The 20,725-nt window shown below is 43.5% G+C and overlaps 1 protein-coding gene across 2 annotated transcripts in view; it reads left to right on the plus strand.

Moving 5' to 3' along the window:
* The first annotated feature begins 9,997 nt into the window (after positions 1-9,997).
* Positions 9,998-20,725, plus strand: part of LOC104998818 (chromosome unknown open reading frame, human C1orf186) — a 26,646-nt gene continuing 15,918 nt past the window's right edge. For both annotated transcript variants that reach the window (XM_010854187.1, XM_010854188.1), the window contains exons 1-2: positions 9,998-10,087; positions 12,433-12,523. The gene's annotated coding sequence lies outside the window, so the exon portion shown is untranslated. The remainder of the gene's footprint in view (positions 10,088-12,432; positions 12,524-20,725) is intronic.

A 20,725-nucleotide genomic window follows, 5' to 3' on the forward strand; every position in this document is an offset into this window, starting at 1 on the left:
GGGGAACTGCAGGCCGTGGGGTCACAAAGAGTTGGACATGACTAAGGGGACTGAGCCCCATATTTAGTGAGGCAGCCAGAGACATGTCTCTGAGCAGTAGCTCCCAGCTGGAACAATTTTGCTCCCCCTCCCAGACATCTGAAAATATCTGGAGACACTTTCTATTGTCACAGAGGAGTGGTGTGTGTGTGTGTGTGCTACTGGCATATATAGAGGCTAGGGATGTTATCAAAATGCACTGGAAAGCCCCCTACAAAATAGAATTGTTCTGCCTAAAATGTCAGTCATGCTGCTGTTGAAAAACCCTGCTCTAGGTTTTTCTGGAGCCTGTTGTGTGGTTCCAATACATAGCTAAGATGAAGATGTTGACCAGCCTCTCCATGTCCCAGCCTTGGGACCCATGGTGATTTCAACAAATTAAAACAAGCCCCCCCTGCCCCCCAGATGATTTAAAAGTCTCAGCAACTAGAAGGATGACTGAGCAACCATCTTGATTTGCCTTGGATTGTTTCTGTTTTAGCACTGAGAGCATTGAGTTTTAGCATCGAAGAGTTTGGGGAACCCCTCAAATCTGGCCTGCTAGCAGCTAGAACTCTCTGCTGCTGAATAAGCCTTTGTGATCTTATTTTATTTTTTAAATTTATTCACTTTAATTGGAGGCTAATTACAATATTGTAGTGGGTTTTGCCAAACATCGACATGAATCAGCCATGGGTGTAGATGTGTCCCCCATCCTGAACCCCCCTCCCACTTCTCTCCCCATCCCATCCTCCAGGGTCATCCCAGTGCACCAGCCCTGAGCATCCTGCCTTATGCATTGAACCTGGACCGGCGATCTGTTTCACATATGATAAGTGAGCAGCTGCATTTCTCAGTTAGGATGGGAGAATTCTGGACAGTTACAGCTGAAGCCCAGAGTGCAAGCGAGATGCACACTCCAAGGAGGCCCAGGGTGTGGGCACTGAGACGAGTCCCTCCAGCTCACCTGCAAAGCAAGTTGTCCACAGCCCTTTGGCCTGGTGGACGAACCCACTCACACCCACGGCTCCTGCCTTGCATCACTCTCAGAGGAGTTGCTCAATGTGTTTTGCTGAGACAGCGAATGGGTGCTGCTCTTTTAGAAGATTCTTCAGAAATTCTGTAAAGTAGGTTGAGACACTTCTTTCTAGACGTTTGGTCATGTGGTGGTTGATCTTTGTCTTGGGGAAGCACAGTTCTGGAGGACTCTGAACACTCTCCAAGAAAATGTGTTTGCTTTAACATGGACAGGGATTTGCAGTATGAAACACTTTGCAAAGTACTGAGAAAAATCTCTTTCTGTGACTGGAAATGTGGTTCACTTGCTCTGTTAACGTTTCTATCAGGGGATAGAAAAGACCAGCTTCTCAGTGCCCAGACGAGAGGAATATTTTATTACTGACAGTATTTGAAATTAGTGGTGCATAGTGATAACAAAAGCAGACTGCCTTTAGTCGGTTTTATTATCTTCTAAATCCTCTGCAGACAAGGCACCCCTTTCGTGCCTGCTTCCAGGATGGACAGCTCTGACTGCCACCTGCCCCCTACCCACTACATTCACCACTCTCTTGGTAGCTATCAGTCTCAATCCTTCACTTAGCTTGTACAACATTTGACAAGTTAACTAATTTCTTTAAACCTTGATTTTCTCATCTGTTAGATGGTGAAAATAATTTCACAGATTATGGAAATAATCTGTGACTCCTTTGAAGATAGGTATCATCCGATGGTGTTTATGAAAACGTTCTGTAAATTGTAAGATGCTGTAGAAAAGGTGAAGGATGATTCTCCACTGATTATATGACAATTGATTATGTTACAAGGAGTTATTTCTCATGGATCTGTTCAATAGACTAGACCAACAGGAGGATTTTATCATCATTAAAAGAGCATGGCCACTGTGCGTTAACACATTTTTGTTTTTAAGAACCCACCTCAAGTACTACTCAGCAACATCTCCTCATAAACGGGAACTCAACAAATAAATAAATCATGTCGTCCCTAATTTTTCACTTCCTTAAGAGCCAGTGATCTAAGAGGAGTCAAGCTCATGCTCGTGCACGGCCATATTGGACCCTTTGCAACCCTTTGGACGGTAGCCCTCCAGGCTCCTCTGTCCATGGGATTCTCCAGGCAAGAATACTGGAGTGGGTTGCCATTTCCTCCTCCAGGGGATCTTCCCGACTCAGGGATCAAACCCATGTCTCCTGTTTTGCAGGATTCTTTACCCACTGAGCCATCGGGGAAGCTACCGTTTCTAGGCATAGATGTTAAAAACTAGATTTACTGAATTCACCAATATTCCCTGGAAATACCTAGCTGGAGCCATCTTGACTGTGTAAGGAAAGTGGGGGGACAGTCAGAGGCCCCACAGAGTTAGAAGGATGTTCTTGAGGCTTGGCATCGGGCACTCCCACCCCTTTCCTCGTGTGTCTTTGCCAGGCCTTCAGAGTGTCCTTAGCAAGCTCCACCTGTCCCTGATAGAACATCTCAGGGACCTCTCCTGACCCTTTGCCAGGAGACATCTCTGCTCCCCAAGGCGTTAATGCCATCTACTTGCCAATGCCCCTGAAATCTACATCTCCAACTGTAGACATCGGTAGACACTCATCTACCTGCTTACTGGACTTCACCTCTTAGAAGTATGACAGCAATAAAAATGAAAAATACTTTCGTAGTCTTAGCTGTGTGTAAACACTAATGCGGTCTTAACAGAGACATTTGAAGTACCTCACATATAATAACTCATATAAGCTTCACAGCAGCACTTGAGAAAGCTACTATTATTCCTATCTTCAAGAAATGGGTCACAGAGAAGCTGGGTAGCAACGCTAAGCAGGCGGAGTCGGCCTCGCTTCGGGGCCTGGTCCTCACGCACCGTGTGTCCCGGCCCCTGTGTGTGCACCCTCGCCAGGACCGTCGCGGAAAGGAGCCTGCTGCTCCCCCGCCACTCTCTCCCTCCCCGCCAGTCCCTCATGGCCTGAAGGGAAAAATTCAAGTCACCTTGCAATTGTCTTTCTCCCACCTCCATTCCAAGTAATTCAACCACCAAATCCTATCACTTCTACATCCTACATGTTCAAAAAATCTGTTTAATTACCTCTCTCTCTCTCTCTCTCTCTAGTCTAACTTTGCAACCAGGGGTTCTTCAAAAACAAACTGCCAGGGGCATTTATCAGTTCACCTTTCTTCAGCTAATCAGCTTCCCTTCAGCAGTTTCCAGTTGCCTGTTGGATAAATCCTAACTCCTTAGCCGAGTCTACAAGGCCCTCTGTGACCCCACCCATACCCACCACCTTGGCCCCATTGCTCCTCATTGCTGCCCCCACCCCCGCCCCCCCTGCTTCATTTCGGCTCACTCTGAGTTTTCCAGATGCTCTGGTTCTCTCTCTCCCCACTGAGACTTTACTCACGCTCTTCCTTCTGCCTGTAACCCTTCCCCCATTCCCTAGGTCAGAGTGAGACCTTCTCTGACTGAAGACTGTGATGAGCCTTTCTGCTGTTCCCCAGCTCCCTTTAACTTTCCAGGAGATAGCATTCACCACATCTGAGTGTAATTTCTCATCTGAAGTCTATGATCCCAACTGCTTGAGGGTAGGGATCATGTCTGTCTTCTTTCTCTCTGGGTCCTAAATGTAGAGCCAGGTGCATCTTCAACTACCAAGAAATATCTGTAGCATGAATGAGTGGCAGGACTGTTCAGAGCGAATAACACACTGACCACAGTAGCAAAACCCTTGCTATTTGATAAAATATCAGCTTTATCAAGATAGAGTTCACATGCCATACAATTCATGATTCTACAGAAGTATGCAATCATCACCACAATTTTAGAGCATTTTCATCACCCCAGAAGACACCTTTTCTCATTATCAGTCACTCTTCACTTCTTCCTATGTTATTTTAAAAAGATAATAAAGCCTGGTATTTGCAGAGTGTTTCATATGGGTAAATAGAGCCCATGTGGGCTCATTGAATCTTGAACAATTCTGTGAGGTGGGCATTGGATGGCATCTGTCAATGAGTTTTAACTTCAGTTTATGGAGGAAGACTTTTAATCAATAAAAATTTTTATCTAAAAGGAAGGCGAGAAGTGGTGGCGGTGGAGGTGCCCAGGAGCCTGGAGTCTTCTGCTTGCAGACTGTTCATTCTGGATAGGTGCTGGCTGGGATCACTGACTTGATGGACATGAGTTTGAGCAAGCCCCGGGAGTTGGTGTCGGACAGGGAAGCCTGGTGTGCTGCAGTCCGTGGGGTCACAAAGAGTCGGAACTGAGCGACTGGACTTGGGAGCTCCACGCATGCTGTCACATGAACTTGGGGTGCTGCACTGCACCTGACGCTCTGGGGAGTTCAGGGTCCACAAAACTCACTGTTGAGAACATTTATTAGTTGGAAGATGCAGATGGTAGATAAATAATACACAAAGCAAATAGATTTTGAGATAATATTACAAGATCTGAATCTGAATCCTGATTCTGCTACTTATTACAACTCTCTGACTTTGGGAAAGTTAACCTTCCCATTTATAATACTTTGGTCACCTAATGAGAAGAGCCGACTCATTGAAAAGGACTCTGATGCTGGGAAAGATTGAGGGCAGGAGGAGAAGGGGATGACAGAGGATGAGATGGTTGGATGGCATCACTGACTCAATGGACATGATTTTTGAGCAAACTCCAAGAGATAGTGAAGGATAAGAAAGTCTGGCATGCTGCAGTCCATGGGGTCACAAAGAACTGGACACGACTTAGTGACTGAACAGCAACAAACCATCCCAATATTCAGCTTCTTTACTTTAAAACAGTATCCATAGTATTTTCTTTGTATGGTTGTTGTGAGGATTAAAGGAGCTAGTGTATTGAAGCAACTTCATATATTGGTGCTCAGTGAATAGTAGAACATTTTATTACTGATGAACAGATTTTTAAAAAATGAACTAAAGCATGCATGGAAGTAACACTATATAATTGCTATCCAGGTTATAGTGGAATAGACACGCTCAAGCACAGCTAAAGGAACACACATGCTGAAAGCCAAAGGTCTGTGTGACGCAAAGGCCAGAAAGGCACTTTCCTTGGGCTTGGACATCTACTTCTGCAGCTTTATTCAAAAGAAGTAATCTAAAATTACCAACAATAGCAGCAAAATCACTGTGTACAAAGTTACCCATCACTGTGTTGCTTCAGTAGTAAAAACACTGGAAACAACTGATTGATCGTCCAAAGAATGCTTTGGAATTTAGGGATATGTAAGCAAGGCAGGGGATTGGGAGGGGAGTGGGGGTGAGCAGGGAGGGGGCTTCCCAGGTAGTACTAGTGGTAAAGAACCCGCCTGCCAGTGCAGGAGACGTAAGTGAAGTGGGTTCAATCTCTGGGTCAGGAAGACCTCTTGGAGGAGGGCATGGCAACCTTTCCAGTATTCTTGCCTGGAGAATCCCATGGACAGAGGAGTCTGGAGGGCTACAGTCCATAGGGCTGCAAAGAGTCAGACACGACTGAAGCGACTTGGCATGCACGCACACAGCAGGGCGGGGTATTAGGCAACTGTTAAAAAGGCCATGAAAACCTTTTGGGTACAGAAGAATCCACATGGCCAGACACCCCAAGGTGGGAGGGAGCCTGGAAGAGTGTGAAGAAACAAAGACAAATACCCGAGGTGCAGCTGAGAAGGTGGATCTCGTTCAGGGTCTAAGTTCAGTGGGAAGCCACTGAGGAGTTGTTAGCAGAGAGGGGCATAACCGGAATTGCAGGTTTTAAAAGCTCATTTGTCATAATGTGGAAAACAATTTGGGAAACTGTTTCAAAAAACCCACAAGTATGCCGGAAAAGCATCATGCAAAATGGTATGAGGATGATTGAAACAAACATTTTTCCTCTTTAAAAAAACTCCTTAATCAAAAAATAAAAATAAAATGATAATAAAAAAAGATTTTAGAAAAATTCCTTAATCTTGACCCACCATTTTTTCTCCCTTAAAAATGGGGAGAGATAATTGACTTTCCTGCAGAAAGTAGCTATGTTCTCTGTGAGACGCTGCGGCCCACGAATATTGGATGTGTCGTGCAAGGGCGTGCAAGGCCTGGGAGGGATGTGGTCTTACAAAATGTATAAGGGGTGGGAGGTGAAAGTGAGTTATCGACCTCCATCAGCCGCTCCTTCTCCACCAGGTGATAAGCTATCAGAAATAGCTTCCTGTTGATGTTACAGATGTTATAGCTTCATTTATCACTGTCTGATCTCCTCTTGAGTCCTGCCTTTAAAGATGTCAGCTCAAAGCAGAGTGAGGAGGACCGTATCACTTGGAGCTCAGCAGATAGGGGCTTGGATATGGACCTCCCAAGGAGCTCCAGCAGAAATCCACTGACCATGACCTCTGGGAAGGAACAGGCTAAGGGCTTTTGTGAGAAAATCATTATTTCATCTTCAGCAAGTGTTTGCATGTAGTTAGGCAGTGAGGTGTGGGCAAACTCTAGGTATGTATAAGGAACAGAATGCTTAAATGCATTCACTCACTACGTATGCCACAAACACTGCTTGACTACCTTAGAAGCCAGCAGAGTTCTGGTGACTGGGGCCACGGTAGAGTTGATCCTGGGTGGCCTCGGCCTGCAGCTGAGGCCCCTGCTTGAAGCAGGGCTTCATTTCTGGCCAGAGATTGAGGCTGGGCAACAGCAGGGAGAGTGCTGAATCTCAGCCACTAGTCCACCAGAGTCAGAGGCCAGCGGCAAGGCCCTGGCCCATCAGCTGTGTAGAAACGAATTTCCACGTAGGGACAGCAAGTAGTGAAACAAATAAATTGTTTATTTGAAGAAACAATGGTATAGGGCGTGTGGATGGACTCAAGAGCCGGCTCAGACGGAGAGTCGCACCATCCTGGCAACTGGATCACGTTCATGGGGCATTTCTTCTGGGTTTCTTTTAACCAATCATCTTGCTTTGCTGGTTCTGAGTCCATATTTGGTTTATCTCAAGGTCCTCCCATGCATGCACACACATCTCATAGCCCAGATGGATTCCAGCAAAGAGGCCTGACATCACTTACAACATCACTTACTATGAGGTGACGCTCCCTCCCTTTTTGACCTCCAAGTAGTCTTTCTGTGCATGTGTAGTCAGGGAGTTCTTTTTAACCTTGAGAATGAGTAATACGTGATCTGTATCTCTTATCTAGGCAGGGTCCAGCCTCCTTCATCATCCTGCTTTTATGGAGTTTCTGCCTTTATGGAATTTCTGTCCACAGGGGAGAAACTGTTCAGCCTGGGACCCATCTATCTCCTGCCTCTGAGTCATACATAGACCCTGGATTTACAGCAGAGTCATGGATGATCTAATCAAATTCCTTGCAAATGTATATGAAGAAAATGTAGTCCAGAGAGGGCAAAGGCCTGTGATCTCCAAGTCACTGATGTCCAAATCAAGTAGACTTTCTACTGTTACAAGACTATCCCAGTGAGAGCACACACACAGAAGATCACAATATGTCGTGTTCAAAGACCCTTAGGAGAAGGCAATGGCACCCCACTCCAGTATTCTTGCCTGGAAAATCCCATGGATAGAGGAGCCTTGTGGGCTGCAGTCCATGAGGTCGATAGGAGTCAGACACGACTGAGTGACTTCACTTTCACTTTTCATTTTCATGTGTTGGAGAAGGAAATGGCAACCCACTTCAGTGTTCTTGCCTGGAGAATCCCAGGGACGGGGAGCCTGGTGGGCTGCCATCTATGGGGTCACACAGTGTCGGACACGACTGAAGTGACTTAGCAGCAGCAGCGGCAACAGCAAAGACCCTTAACAACTACATTAAAAAATATATATTTTATTTATGTACTTATGGTTGTGCTGGATCTTCACTGCTGCTCACGGGCTTTCTCTAGCCTTAGCGAGTGGGGTATACTTCTCGTCGTGGTGGTTCTCCTCTTCCGGAGCACAGGCTCCAGCTGCGTGGGCTTCTGTAGCTGTTGCGCGTGGGCCCAGTAGTTGTGACACATGGGCTTAGCTACTGCACAGCATGCGGAATCTTCCTGGACCAAGGATGGAAGCCATGTGCCCTGCACTGGCAGGTGGATTCACATCCAGGGATGCCCAGCTACATGGGACTGTGAGCCTTGGAGTGGCATCATGGAAGGTTCTGGTCCAAGAATGGTCCACACAGAAGAGCAGAGCAGAGTGAATCCTGCACAGCCCTGGATGCTGACATATCTATGCTGGGTTCAGATAAAAGAGAAAACAACGTAGTGAGTCAAAATCTTGGCTTGATTCCCGTAGGTTAACTGTAGCTACAGTTAAGTAGCAGAAGACCCTGACACTCAGGAGCAGAGAGCTGTTTGTTGACAGTGTAAGGATGAACCTGAAGGGTGTGGAAAAGCCAGTTAGGAAGTTATTCTGTAAAGCTTCCAGCATGCCCATGCATTCCTAAACTTTGAGTAAGAATGTTGCTTCCTATTGCTTCCCCGGTGGCTGGGTGCCTGGGTTGGGAAGATCCCTAGAGAAGGAAATGGCAACCCACTCCAGTGTTCTTGCTTGAGAAATCTCACGGACAGAGGAGCCTGGTGGCTACAGTCCATGAAGTCACAAAAGAATCAGACACAACTTAGTGATTAAACAAAAATAATTCTTAACATAGCTATGAGAGAAAAGAAAACTAGCTACAGACATATTTCCACAGTGAACTGATAACACACTGCAGATGCAGAAACACCGAGCAGGGCTCAGCCCGAGAGGTGGGCTTTTAACTTTAAAGAATAAAAATGTAAATATTAATAGCTGCTATATGCTGTTTACCAGGGGGCTTCCCCAATTGCTCAGTAGGTAAAGAATCCTCCTGCAATGCAGGACACACAGGAGGTGTGGGGTTGATCCCTGGGTTGGGAAGAGCCTCTGGAGGAGGAAATGGCAGCCCACTCCAGTGTTCTTGCCTGGAGAATCCCCTGGACAGAGGAGCCTGGCGGGCTACTGTCCCTGGGGTCGCAAAGAATCGGATACAACTGAGCATGATGAGCTGTTTACCAGAGAAAAGAGCATCTGTTAAGTACTTTGCCCATGTATTTGTATTAACTTTAAAAAACCTTATGAAATTTAAAAAATTAAACATTTATTATTAACCTGTGAAAAAACTGAGAGAGGTTAAGTAACTTTTCCCAAGTCACTCAGCTATCGGGTAACTGAGCCAGTTTTCAAATCTGAATATATCTGATTCAGGAGCCCTTATTCCACACTGGTTATCTTGTCCAGAGCAGGGAGGTGACATCACAGAGGCCTGCAAAGTTCTGCTTTCTTTGTTTTACATCAGGGTCATTTTATCCTCCTCCTGTTCTTCAGTCCTCAGTTTAGTCTTGGAGGGTTAGCCTGAGACCTCACACCCAAAGCCTGCCGTCAACCTTCCTTCCCTTGCTGGCACTGTCTGTCTTGCAAACTGCGCCAGCCGTCTCAGGTTGGCCCCGTTCAGCGTTTAATGGCAAAGTGCTTAAAATCATCTTTACCAGTTGTCTACATCCCATACACACACTCTGAAATAAGCTACGGCCACGGCATACACAGTTTCGGAGGTGAAGCAAGCGGGAAGGGACCTTTGCCGATTTGTAGAGACCCACTTCTTCATTTCATAAAGGAAGAACATGAGCTTGCTGGTGGGAAAGTGATTCGTCCGAGTTCATGCAAGCAAATGAGTGCCAGAGCTGGGCCTTGAACCCAGGCCTCCTGCCTCCTCCTGCAGTGCCCTTTCCACTCCACCAGGCCACGAGTGTATTCGTGGTATTTAAATTTGTGTTCACACGGAGGGAAAGAGACTACTACTCTCCACAGACATAAACTGCACGGAGCAGAAGGGCAGAGCCCTGCCAAGAGAGATAGGAGGTGGTATCTGTTGCTTCACCCTGCTTTTCTCAACCGAGCTAGATCATTATCTTTGAGTAGCATGCCCCCGCCCCGTTGGAAATGATGAAACATTGGTGACTGACCTCCAGGGGCTGACAAGCTTCCGGGTGGGGCTGGGGGGTGGTGAGGGAGATGTTTCCATCAGGACACCGCTGAAACACAGGCTGGGCCCAGACCTTTCTCATGGTCCTGGGGGTAAGTATTATCTGGGCAGTAGGATTTAAAATTAGTTTAAGGGATGTGTGTCTGTTTGTGAATATAAATGTATTCAAATTTCAGAGCGGATTCTTTGTTTACGCGCTAGGATGCCAGGGTGTGGAATTCAATTGCCATCCTCTTGGAGTGAGCTTAAGATTTGGCACCGTGCACTTCACAGACCTCAGTGTCTCTCTTTTTGACCGCACCTGGAGGCATGTGGGATCTTAGTTCCCCAACCAGGGATTGAACCTGTGCATTGGGAGCATGCAGTCTTAACCGCTGGATCGCCCGGGAAGTCCCTGGACATTAATTAGCCTCTTGCTCCTGAGACCTGACATCTGTTGGCAATAGCAGCAGCAGCCTTCAGGGCTCCAGCTGGAAGGTGACTTTGGAGGCAGACAGAACCAGATCCAAAGAACTTTGCAGAATGTTTATAAGCCTCAATTTCCTCATCTACAAAATGGGTATAAAACCAGCCATGGTACAGTATTGCTATGAGGATCACAGACAATGGACATTTAGCGCCCAGTCTGGTGCTCCAGCAATAGTAGCTATAAATTAATGACTCTTTTCAAGTCATCTGTGAACCAGATCACAGAGAATACCCCGCTACGTGAGTTTTTCCCTTAAGACTCATTCTGAGCTACAAAGAACTGGGATGTTTTGTGGGAAACAAACCAGTCTGGCAGTTTAAAAATGTTATGAATGAGAATGAGAAAATGTATGCTGTCAAAGAAAAAAGCCATGCAAACATCCAGACCAGGAAAAGCCATGCAAACATCCAGGCAAAGAAAAGCCAGCAACAATGACAGCAAAATACAATAGTTGACCCTTACATAGACCTTCCTATGTCCTAGGAACTGCTCTAAGAGCGTCATGTAGATTAATTCATTCAATCTTCACAACAGCTCTGAAAATACAGGTGCTATTCATAGTTTCTCTTTACAGTTGAGAAAACTGAGGCACAAAGGTGTTGAGTGATTTGACTGAAGTTGGTGACAGAAAGCTCTTCTGGAGGACTTCAGCACAGAAGAGTGTTTTTAGAGCAGGCCTCTTGCCATCGTCTCTGCAGCCCGGGGAGCTCAGGAGTGTAGACTAGGCATTCAAGGAAGACGTGGTAATTGGGATCCTGCTCTTGTTCCTTGTATGGGCCTTGTTGTGTGGGCTTCGACAACCCTACCCAGTACAACACCTTGAGTAGGGTCAGCTGCATGATCAGCAGAGCCCAGTGCAAATAAACATCTGGGGTCCCTCTTTTAAAAATTATTAAGAATTTAAAGATGGCAACAGCAGAGCTCTAGGCCCATCATGGGGCCCTTCTGAGCATGAGGTCCTACTGAACAGAATAGGAGGTAAGCCTGTGGCCCTGAGACCCAGCAGTGAGGCAGGAACAGGGCTGGAAGCTTCCATGGTCTCACTTATCCCTCTTGACAAATCCTGTGAGAGAGGCCTTTGGCTTTCTGATTAATGGAGGAGGGCAATTAGGCTTAGGGACATTAAGTGCCCCACTCCCCACCAAGCTTAAACAGTATTTATTAATGGAAACAGATTGAATTGCAATGTGTACCGAATGTTATTAATACAAAGTGCTTTTCCCCATACATTGCCTCTAAAATTTAGAGTCTAAATACTGTGCCAGGAATCGCGGAGCTAAGTATGGACTAGACCTGGTTCCAGCCACTAAAGCACTCACAAACTGGGCGTACCCTGTAGAAGGCGTTCAGTTTCTTTAAAATCTAGTTGGTCAATTCTATAAAATTTTGTTGGCTGGCCCCTCCAATTTACCTGGAGCTTTGCAGAACTAGCAAAATGACTTCTGAATACTGCTTAAGTTACTTGCAATTGTCTTGCTGAATTAGTCTTGGCTCTAAGTTGCAATCATCTCAAGTCAGTCAGTTCAGTTCAGTTCGGTTCAGTCGCTCAGTCGTGTCCGACTCTTTGCGACTCCATGAATCGCAGGACGCCAGGCCTCCCTGTCCATCATCTCAAGTAATTGTTTGTAAAAAGGCTTTCCATCAAATTACTAATCAGAAATTTAGGATGATTTGTTTTCTTCCTAAAAATTGGAAGTGCCTGCACCTATAAAGCCACGTGACTGGAGATGTGGCTTGGCTGATTGAGACTCACAGTTGCTATTTCTTGTGAATTTGAGTCTTATCATCTATGTCACTTTAAAGGAACTCTAAAACAATAAAATATCAGAACTAAATCTGTTTAACTCATCCCCTTTAGTTTCTAGACAGGGAAACCGAGGCTGAGAGAGAGGAAGCAAGGTGTCCAAGGTAGCTGAGTCTAGAAAGTTGAGCTACAATGTTGACCTGGTTTTTCATTTCATATTCCAGATGTGTCCCAGCTGCCTAGGGTGAGGTCCCTACCATGGTGACCAGAGCTGAAGCAAACCTAGGGACGATTCCTCTGATACGCAGGACAGAGGTAACACCCTAACTCTGTTGTCGTCTTCTCCGTGGGGTTTGTCAGGCCCTGTTTCCTCCCTTTCACGGTGGTTTGACCTTCTCTGTTCCCTGGTGCCTGGACATAGGGACACACGTAGCACCAAGGATCTCCCAGGACCATATAGCTTTGTTAATTGGATTGCTTATACCTCCCATCTGAAAATCATGAGTGAGGGCCTGTGGAAATGGGTGCATTTATATTGGTAAGCCAACTTACAGGGATTGACCCCTCTTTCTGGTCTAAGGATCAACCCCTGTTGTATACCTCTATATGCCAAGCACTTAAGTGTCTTCAATACAGTGTGTAGTGTGGTGAAGGCTCTGGCCTCAAACAGCCTGGGTTTGAATTCTTCCCCCTTCACGGGGAACTAAAGCCTGGTTCTCTCCTATGCAAAAGCAGGGCAGCCATAGTATCTACTTCATAACGTTCTTATTTTGAGGGTTAAGATAATTAAACAAGATAATTTATTCAAAATGTTTTGAATGATGCTGGCATATAGGAAGCACACAACTTGAGTTAAAAGGAAACAACTGACATCCTCATTATCCCCATAAAATTCTGGGACCAGAAGACAGAAAGCAAGTCATAGCTAGGAAGGCCAGAGCTGGGATTCCCCAGCCTGGTTCACCTAACCACTGAGTCCCTGTTTCTCACCATTTCCCTGCCCTTGCTTGTGAGGTTTCTGGGGAGCATACCCAGCTTTCCCCCATATCCTCTTATTCCCATGTGGTCAATATACAGTGAACTTTGTTGCAGACAAGCAATTCCATTACAGCTGTCCTCTACAGCCAGAGCTGGCAGATAGCTTCAGCTGGAGTGCTGTGGTCTCCATTCTCCACCCATCCATCCATCTCAGTGGCTCTTCTATGAAGATTCTATTGCATGGGCATCTCTTTTTCTTCTAAAACATTACACCTTATGCACGTCTTCTGACGATTCATCATGCTTCATCACAGCATTTCTTGTGCTTTTTGATTTTTTTTTTACACCTTAATGTCTTGATTTTCCAAGTATAACATGAGCTCTTGGAAGTTCAGATAGCATTCTCCCCTTTTCATGGCCAAGGGTATTTCATCCAGGACCACACACAGACCACTCAATAAATATTTGATTCATTGAAATTCAGACATTTAATTTACTATCTCAATGTTCTATTAACATGGTGAGATAGAATTTAGATGTAAATAAGACATTTATGTAGAGAAATCTGGTCTCATGTTAATTTAAGCTACTCAGAATTTCTGGACTTGTTTTTACACTCTTAAAATACCTTTTTTTCCCCTCATTAGAAAAAATCATCTATAACATTTCAGTACCTAACTTTTAATATTTAGGTATGTTTTCTCCCATTTCCCCATTTTGAAGAAAGCACATTTAAACAGACTCCCCAATTTAATTTCCATAAATGTATGTTCATGAGAAAATTTATATTTAATATGCAAAATTATTGTCAATGAATTTTCTGGATTTGATGAACAGAATCATGTGAATTGAGGGGTAATCTAATAGACATAGTTTTTTTTTTTAATAATCTAGAGTTTTTTTCTTTAAAAATATTTATTCTTTTTATATTCATTTTTTTACAGAGTTGTGATCATATTGTATATTGTATACTACATATATACAATAAAGTACAAGCTAAATATAACTGTCTTGTAATTTTTCACGGAAGACTCTTTCCCTAGATTAATTTTTTTCTAAACATAATTTTGCAAGTCTACACTACTTTTTAAAAATGGTTTTAAAAAGGTGGGAACCCACCTTGTTACAATTCCTTTTCAAATTATGTTCCAACCTTTCTGGCTTGTTATTATTTTTTCCTAATAAATTTTTGAATAATTTTGAGGTTTAAAAAATTCTGTCTCTAATTTTGATTGGAATTGTATTGGACCAATAAATCAATTTCAAAGCAGTTTTTTTAGTCTTCTAACTTCCCAATCTGAAACATTAGATGTCTTTCAATTAGTTTAAGTCTTTTAGGTTTCTCAGTAAATTTCTAGAATTTTCTATAAAATAATTCTCTTATAATTAAAATAATTCTTAGCACTATCTGTTGTGATGGTTGATAAGGCTCCTCGTTCCCCCTGTCCCCACTTCTATTTTCTATTATAGAAAAATAGAAAGAATGGCTGGTAATTTTAGAATATTTGTCATGCCCTTAGGACTTTCCTGAGCAGTCTCATTAATTTCACTGGTTTTTCAATTGATTCTTTTGGGATTCCTAGGTATAAAATCACATCTTTTGCAAATAAGGATAAACTTGACTTTTACTTGCTCCATTTCTTTCATGCATAAGTTATTAGCTGACGCTCCAGCACCAGCCTGTCTGGGCACAAAGCCTCATTAACTCTTCTCATTATCTTGGCCAACTCATTTAACTTCTCTGTGTCTGAGTTCTGTCCTCCATAAGATGGAAGTAATAATAATAGTACCTACCTCCTAGGTAGTTGTGAGAAGCAGATGAGTAGACATATGTAAAAGTGTCAGCCACAGAGAGCCTGCTCAATAAATATTCAATATTATTTTTATAGATTGGAGGAACTTCCAGGAATTAGAATTTCTAGGATTAATTTTTTAAAATGGTTACAGCAGACATCTTCATTCTCAAATAACGGCTAAAATATTTTACCATTTGGTAAGATGTTGATTGCTGGTATAGAAGGGATATTCTTTATTAGAGTAAGAAGCAATCCTCACATTTGAACTTTAATAACGTAAGAAATAAAGAAATGAGGGATAGTTAGGGAGTTTGGGATGAGCAAGTACACAGTACTATATTTTAAATGGATGAAAAACAGGACCTACTGTGTAGCACAGAGAACTTTGCTTAGTGTTATGTGGCAGCCTGAATGGAAAGGAGTTTGAGAGACAATAGATACATGTATATGTATGACTGAGTACCTTTGCTGTCTGCCTGAAACTATCATAATATTGTTAATTGGCTATACTCCAATACAATTTAAAACATTTAATTAAAAAATAGTAATAATGAATGAGTATTCAATTTTATCAAATGTTTTTTGGCATTTTACTGCAATCATAGTTTAAATTTTTTGATTTATCCATGTATTTATAGTATATAAATGGCAGTTCCTTAAATGATCGAGGCTTAGACTTTTAAGTCATACGAGCTTGAATTAAAAAGACTCTTCCAGTGGGGGCACAAGGGCAAACTGTTCACTTCTTGGACAACCTCAGTGTCCTCATCTAGGAAATGGTGATGATGTCCGTTCTTGTAGAGCAAGAAGATAAAAGCCACATGGAAAACACTCAACCTTAGTTTTCATTATTGTAATAATTAATCTCCTGGATATCCCTGGAGTAACTTAAATTTATTTTTAAATTTTTATTGGAGTATAGTTTGTTTACAATGTTGTGTTAGTTTCAGGTGTACAGCGAAGAGAATCAGTCACACATATTCACATGTGTGCGTGCTAAGTCGCTTCAGTCCCGTCCGACTCTTTGTGACCCTATAGACTGTTTCCCACCAGGCTCCTCTGTCCATGGGACTCTCCAGGCAAGAACACTGGAGCGGGTTTCCATGCCCTTCTCTAGGGAATCGTCCTGACCCAGGGATCAAACCCACATCTCCTGCAGCTTCTGCACTGGCAGATGGTTTCTTTACCACTGTGCCCCATACACACACTGCTGCTGCTGCTGCTGAGTCGCTTCAGTCGTGTCTGACTCTGTGCGACCCCATAGACGGCAGCCCACCAGGCTCCCCGTCCCTGGGGTTCTCCAGGCAAGAACACTGGAGTGGGTTGCCATTTCCTTCTCCAATGCATGAGAGTGAAAAGTGAAAGTGAAGTAGCTCAGTCATGTCCAACTCCTACCGACCCCATAGACTGCAGCCTACCAGGCTCCTCCATCCATGGGATTTTCCAGGCAAGAGTGCTGGAGTGGGGTGCCATTGCCTTCTCGCTACACACACTACTATATATAAAAGAGATAACTAATAAGAACCTACTATATAGCACAGGGAACACTTCTCAATACTCTGTAATGACTTATATAGGAAAAGAAAATAAAAAAGAGTGGATATGTGTGTATGTGTGGGGCTTCCCCAGTGGCTCAGTGTTAGAGAAACTGCCTGCAATGCAGGAACTGCAGGAGATGTGGGTTTAATCCCTGGGTCAGGAAGATCCCCTGGAGGAGGACAACCCACTCCAGTATTCTTGCCTGGAGAATCCCATGGATGGAGGAACCTGGTGGGTTACAGTCCACGGGGTCACAAAGAGCTGGACATGACTGGGTGACAGCACACAGCACAGAGTGGCATATGTCTATCCCAATCTCTCAGTTTATCTCTCCCTCCCCTCCCTCTCATAACCATAAGTTGTTTTCTATATCTGTGACTGTTTCTGTTTTGTAAATAAGTTCACTTGTACCATTTTTTTTTAGATTCCACATATAAGCAATATCTCTGTCTGACTTACTTTGCATGATATTTTGTAGTATGATAATTTGTAGGTTCATCCATGTTGCTGCAAATGGCCTTGTTTCCTTCTCTTTTATGGCCGAGGGCTTCCCTGGTGGTTCAAAGGGTAAAGCATCTGCCCGCAATGCAGGAGACCGTGTTCGATCCCTGGGTGGGGAAGAGCCCCTGGAGAAGGACATGGCAACCCCACTCCAGTATTCCTGCCTGGGGAATCCCATGGACGGAGGAGCCTGGTGGGCTATATATATAGTCCATGGGGTCACAGAGAGTCGGACACGACTGAGTGACTTCAATATTCCATTGTATACATGCACCACGTTTTCTTTATGTGTTCCTCTGTGGACGGTCGGCGGACACTTAGGTTGCTTCCATGCTTGGAAGCGACCCCTTTTACATGTAGCTGTCCAGTTTTCCCAGCACCACTTATTGAAGAGACTGTCTTTTTTCATCATATATTCTTGTCTCCTCCGTCATAGATTAGTTGACCATATGTGTGTGTGTTTATTTCTGGTTTATTGTAAATAGTGCTGCAGTGAGTATTAGGGGGTATGTATCTTTTCAAATTATTCTTCTGTCTGGATGTATGCCCAGGAGTGGGATTGCTGGATCACGTGGTAGCTCTATTTTTAGTGTTTTAAGAAACTTGTACACTGTTCTCCAGAGTGGTTGTACCAATTTACATTCCCACTAACAGTGTAGGAGGGTTTCCTTTTCTCCACACTTTCCCATCATGTATTGTTTGTAGATTTTTTGATGACGGCCATTCTGACCTGTGTGAGGTGACAGCTCATTATAGTTTGGATCTGCATTTCTCTTAATGATGTTGAGCATCTTTTCATGAGCTCTTTGGCCATTTTCACTTTTCACTTTCATGCTTTGGAGAAGGAAACGGCAACCCACTCCAGTGTTCTTGCCAGGAGAATCCCAGGAACAGGGGAGCCTGGTGGGCTGCCGTCTATGGGGTCGCACAGAGTCGGACACGACTGAAGTGACTTAGCAGCAGCAGTTGGCCTTTGGATGTCTTCTCTGCAGAAATGTCTATTTAGAACTTGTGCTCACTTTTTATATTGAGGTTGTTTTTTTGGTATTGAGTTGCATGAGTTGTTTGTGTATTTTTGGAGATATGTCTGTTGTGCGTCACTTCATTTGCAAACATTTTCTCCCATTCTGAGGGCTGGTTTCTCATTTTACGATTTCCTTTGCTGTGCAAAAGCTAAGTTTGACTAGGTCCCACTTGTTTATTTTTGTTTTTATTTTCATATGCCTATGTTTTTCTCTAAAAGTTTTATAGCATCAGAACTTACAATTACGTTTTTAATTCATTTTGAGTTTATTTTCAGGTATGTTGTTATGAAGTGTTCTAGTTTCATTCTTTTACATGTAGCTGCCCACTTTTGCCAGCACCACTTATTGAAGAGACTGTCTTTTTTCATCATATGCTCTTGTCTCCTCCATCATAGATTAGTTGACATATGTGTGTGGGTTTACTTCTGGGCTTCCTATCCTGGTCCATTGATCTTTATGTCTGCTTTTGTGACAGTACCATACTGTCCTGATTACTGTGAAAGTCGCTCAGTCCTGTCCTTCTCTTTGCGACCCCATGGGCTATACAGCCCATGGAATTCTCTAGGCTAGAATATTGGAGTGGGTAGCCTTTCTCTTCTCTAGGGGATCTTCCCAACCTAGGGATCAAACCCAGGTCTCCTGCATTGCATGCAGATTCTTTACCAGCTGAGCCACCAGGGAAGCCTAAGAATACTGAAGTGGGTAGCCTATCCCTTCTCCAGCGGATCTTCGTGACCCAGGAATCAAACTGGGGTCTCCTGCATTGCAGGCAGATTCTTTACCAACTGAACTATCAGGGAAGCCCCCTGATTACTGTAGATTTGTAGTAGAGTCTGAAGTTAGGGAGCCTAGTTTCCCTGTAGTAACTTTTAAAAAAATAATTTAATTAGTTTATTTTAATTGGAAGCTAACTACTTTACAATATTGTAGTGGTTTTTGCCATACATCGACATGACTCAGCCATGGGTGAACATGTGTCCCCCATCCTGAACTCCCCTCTCACTTCCCTCCCCATCCCATCCCTCAGGGTTCTCCCAGTGCACTGGTTTTGAGTGCCCTGTTTCATGCATCAAACTTGGACTGGTGATATATTTCACATATGGTAATATACATGTTTCAATGCTATTCTCTCAAATCATCCCACCCTCGCCTTCTCCCACAGAGTCCTAAAATCTGTTCTTTACATCTGTGTCTCTTTTGCTGTCTCGCATATAGGGTCATCATTACCATCTTTCTAAATTCCATATGTACTGTATTGGTGTTTTTCTTTCTGGCTTACTTCACTCTGTATAATAGGCTCCAGTTTCATCCACCTCATTAGAACGGATTCAAATGCATTCTTTTTGATGGCTGAGTAATATTCCATTGTATGTGTACCACAGCTTTCTTATCCATTCGTCTGCCGATGGACATCTAGGTTGCGTCCATATCCTAGCTATTGTAAACAGTGCTGCAATGAACATTGGGGTACATGTGTCTCTTTCAATTCTGGTTTCCTCAATGTGTATGCCCAGCAGTGGGATTGCTGGGTCATATGGCAGTTCTATTTCCAGTTTTTTAATGAATCTCCACACTGTTTCTCCACAGTGGCTGTACTAGTTTGCATTCCCACCAACAGTGTAAGAGGGTTCCCTTTTCTCCACACTCTGTCTGCATTTATTGTTTGTAGACTTTTTGATAGCAGCAATTCTGACCTGCATGAGATGGTACCTCATTGTGGTTTTGATTTGCATTTCTCTGATAATGAGTGATGTTGAGCATCTTTTCATGTGTTTGTTAGCCATCTGTATGTCTTCTTTGGAGAAATGTCTGTTTAGTTCTTTGGCCCATTTTTTTACTGGGTCATTTATTTTTCTGGAATTGAGCTGCATGAGCTGCTTGTATATTTTTGAGATTAATTCTTTGTCAGTTGCTTTGTTTGCTATTATTTTCTCCCATTCTGAAGGCTGTCTTTTCACCTTGCTTATAGTTTCCTTTGTTGTTCAAAAGCAGGCATAGAAGGAACATACCTCAACATAATAAAAGCCATATATGACAAACCCACAGCAAACATCATCTTCAATAGTGAAAAATGGAAAGTATTTCCCCTAAAGTCAGGAACGAGACAAGGGTGCCCACTCTCACCACTACTATTCAACATAGTTTTGGAAGTTTTAGTCACAGCAATCAGAGAAGAAAAAGAAATAAAAGGAATCCAGGTTGAAAAAAAAGAAGTAAAACTCTCACTGTTTGCAGATAACATGATCCTCTACATAGAAAACCTTAAAGACACCACCAGAAAATTATCAGAGCTAATCAATGAATCGAGTAAAGTATCAGGATTTAAAATTAATAATACACAGAAATCCCTTGCATTCCTATACACTAACAATGAGAAAACAGAAAGAAAAATTAAGGAATCAATTCCATTCACCATTGCAATGAAAAGAATAAAATACTTAGGAATAAATTGACCTAAAGAAACAAAAAAACCTATAAACTATACTTAAAGAAACTATAAACTATAGTTCAGTTCAGTTCAGTTCAGTTGCTCAGTCGTGTCTGACTCTTTGCGACCCCATGAATCGCAGCACGCCAGGCCTCACTGTCCATCACCAACTCCTGGAGTTCACTCAGACTCATGTCCATTGAGTCAGTGATGCCATCCAGCCATCTCATCCTCTGTCATCACCTTCTCG

The sequence above is a fragment of the Bison bison genome, unplaced genomic scaffold, assembly GCF_000754665.1.
Source record: "Bison bison bison isolate TAMUID 2011002044 unplaced genomic scaffold, Bison_UMD1.0 scf7180017864338, whole genome shotgun sequence".
Lineage (NCBI taxonomy): Eukaryota > Metazoa > Chordata > Mammalia > Artiodactyla > Bovidae > Bison > Bison bison.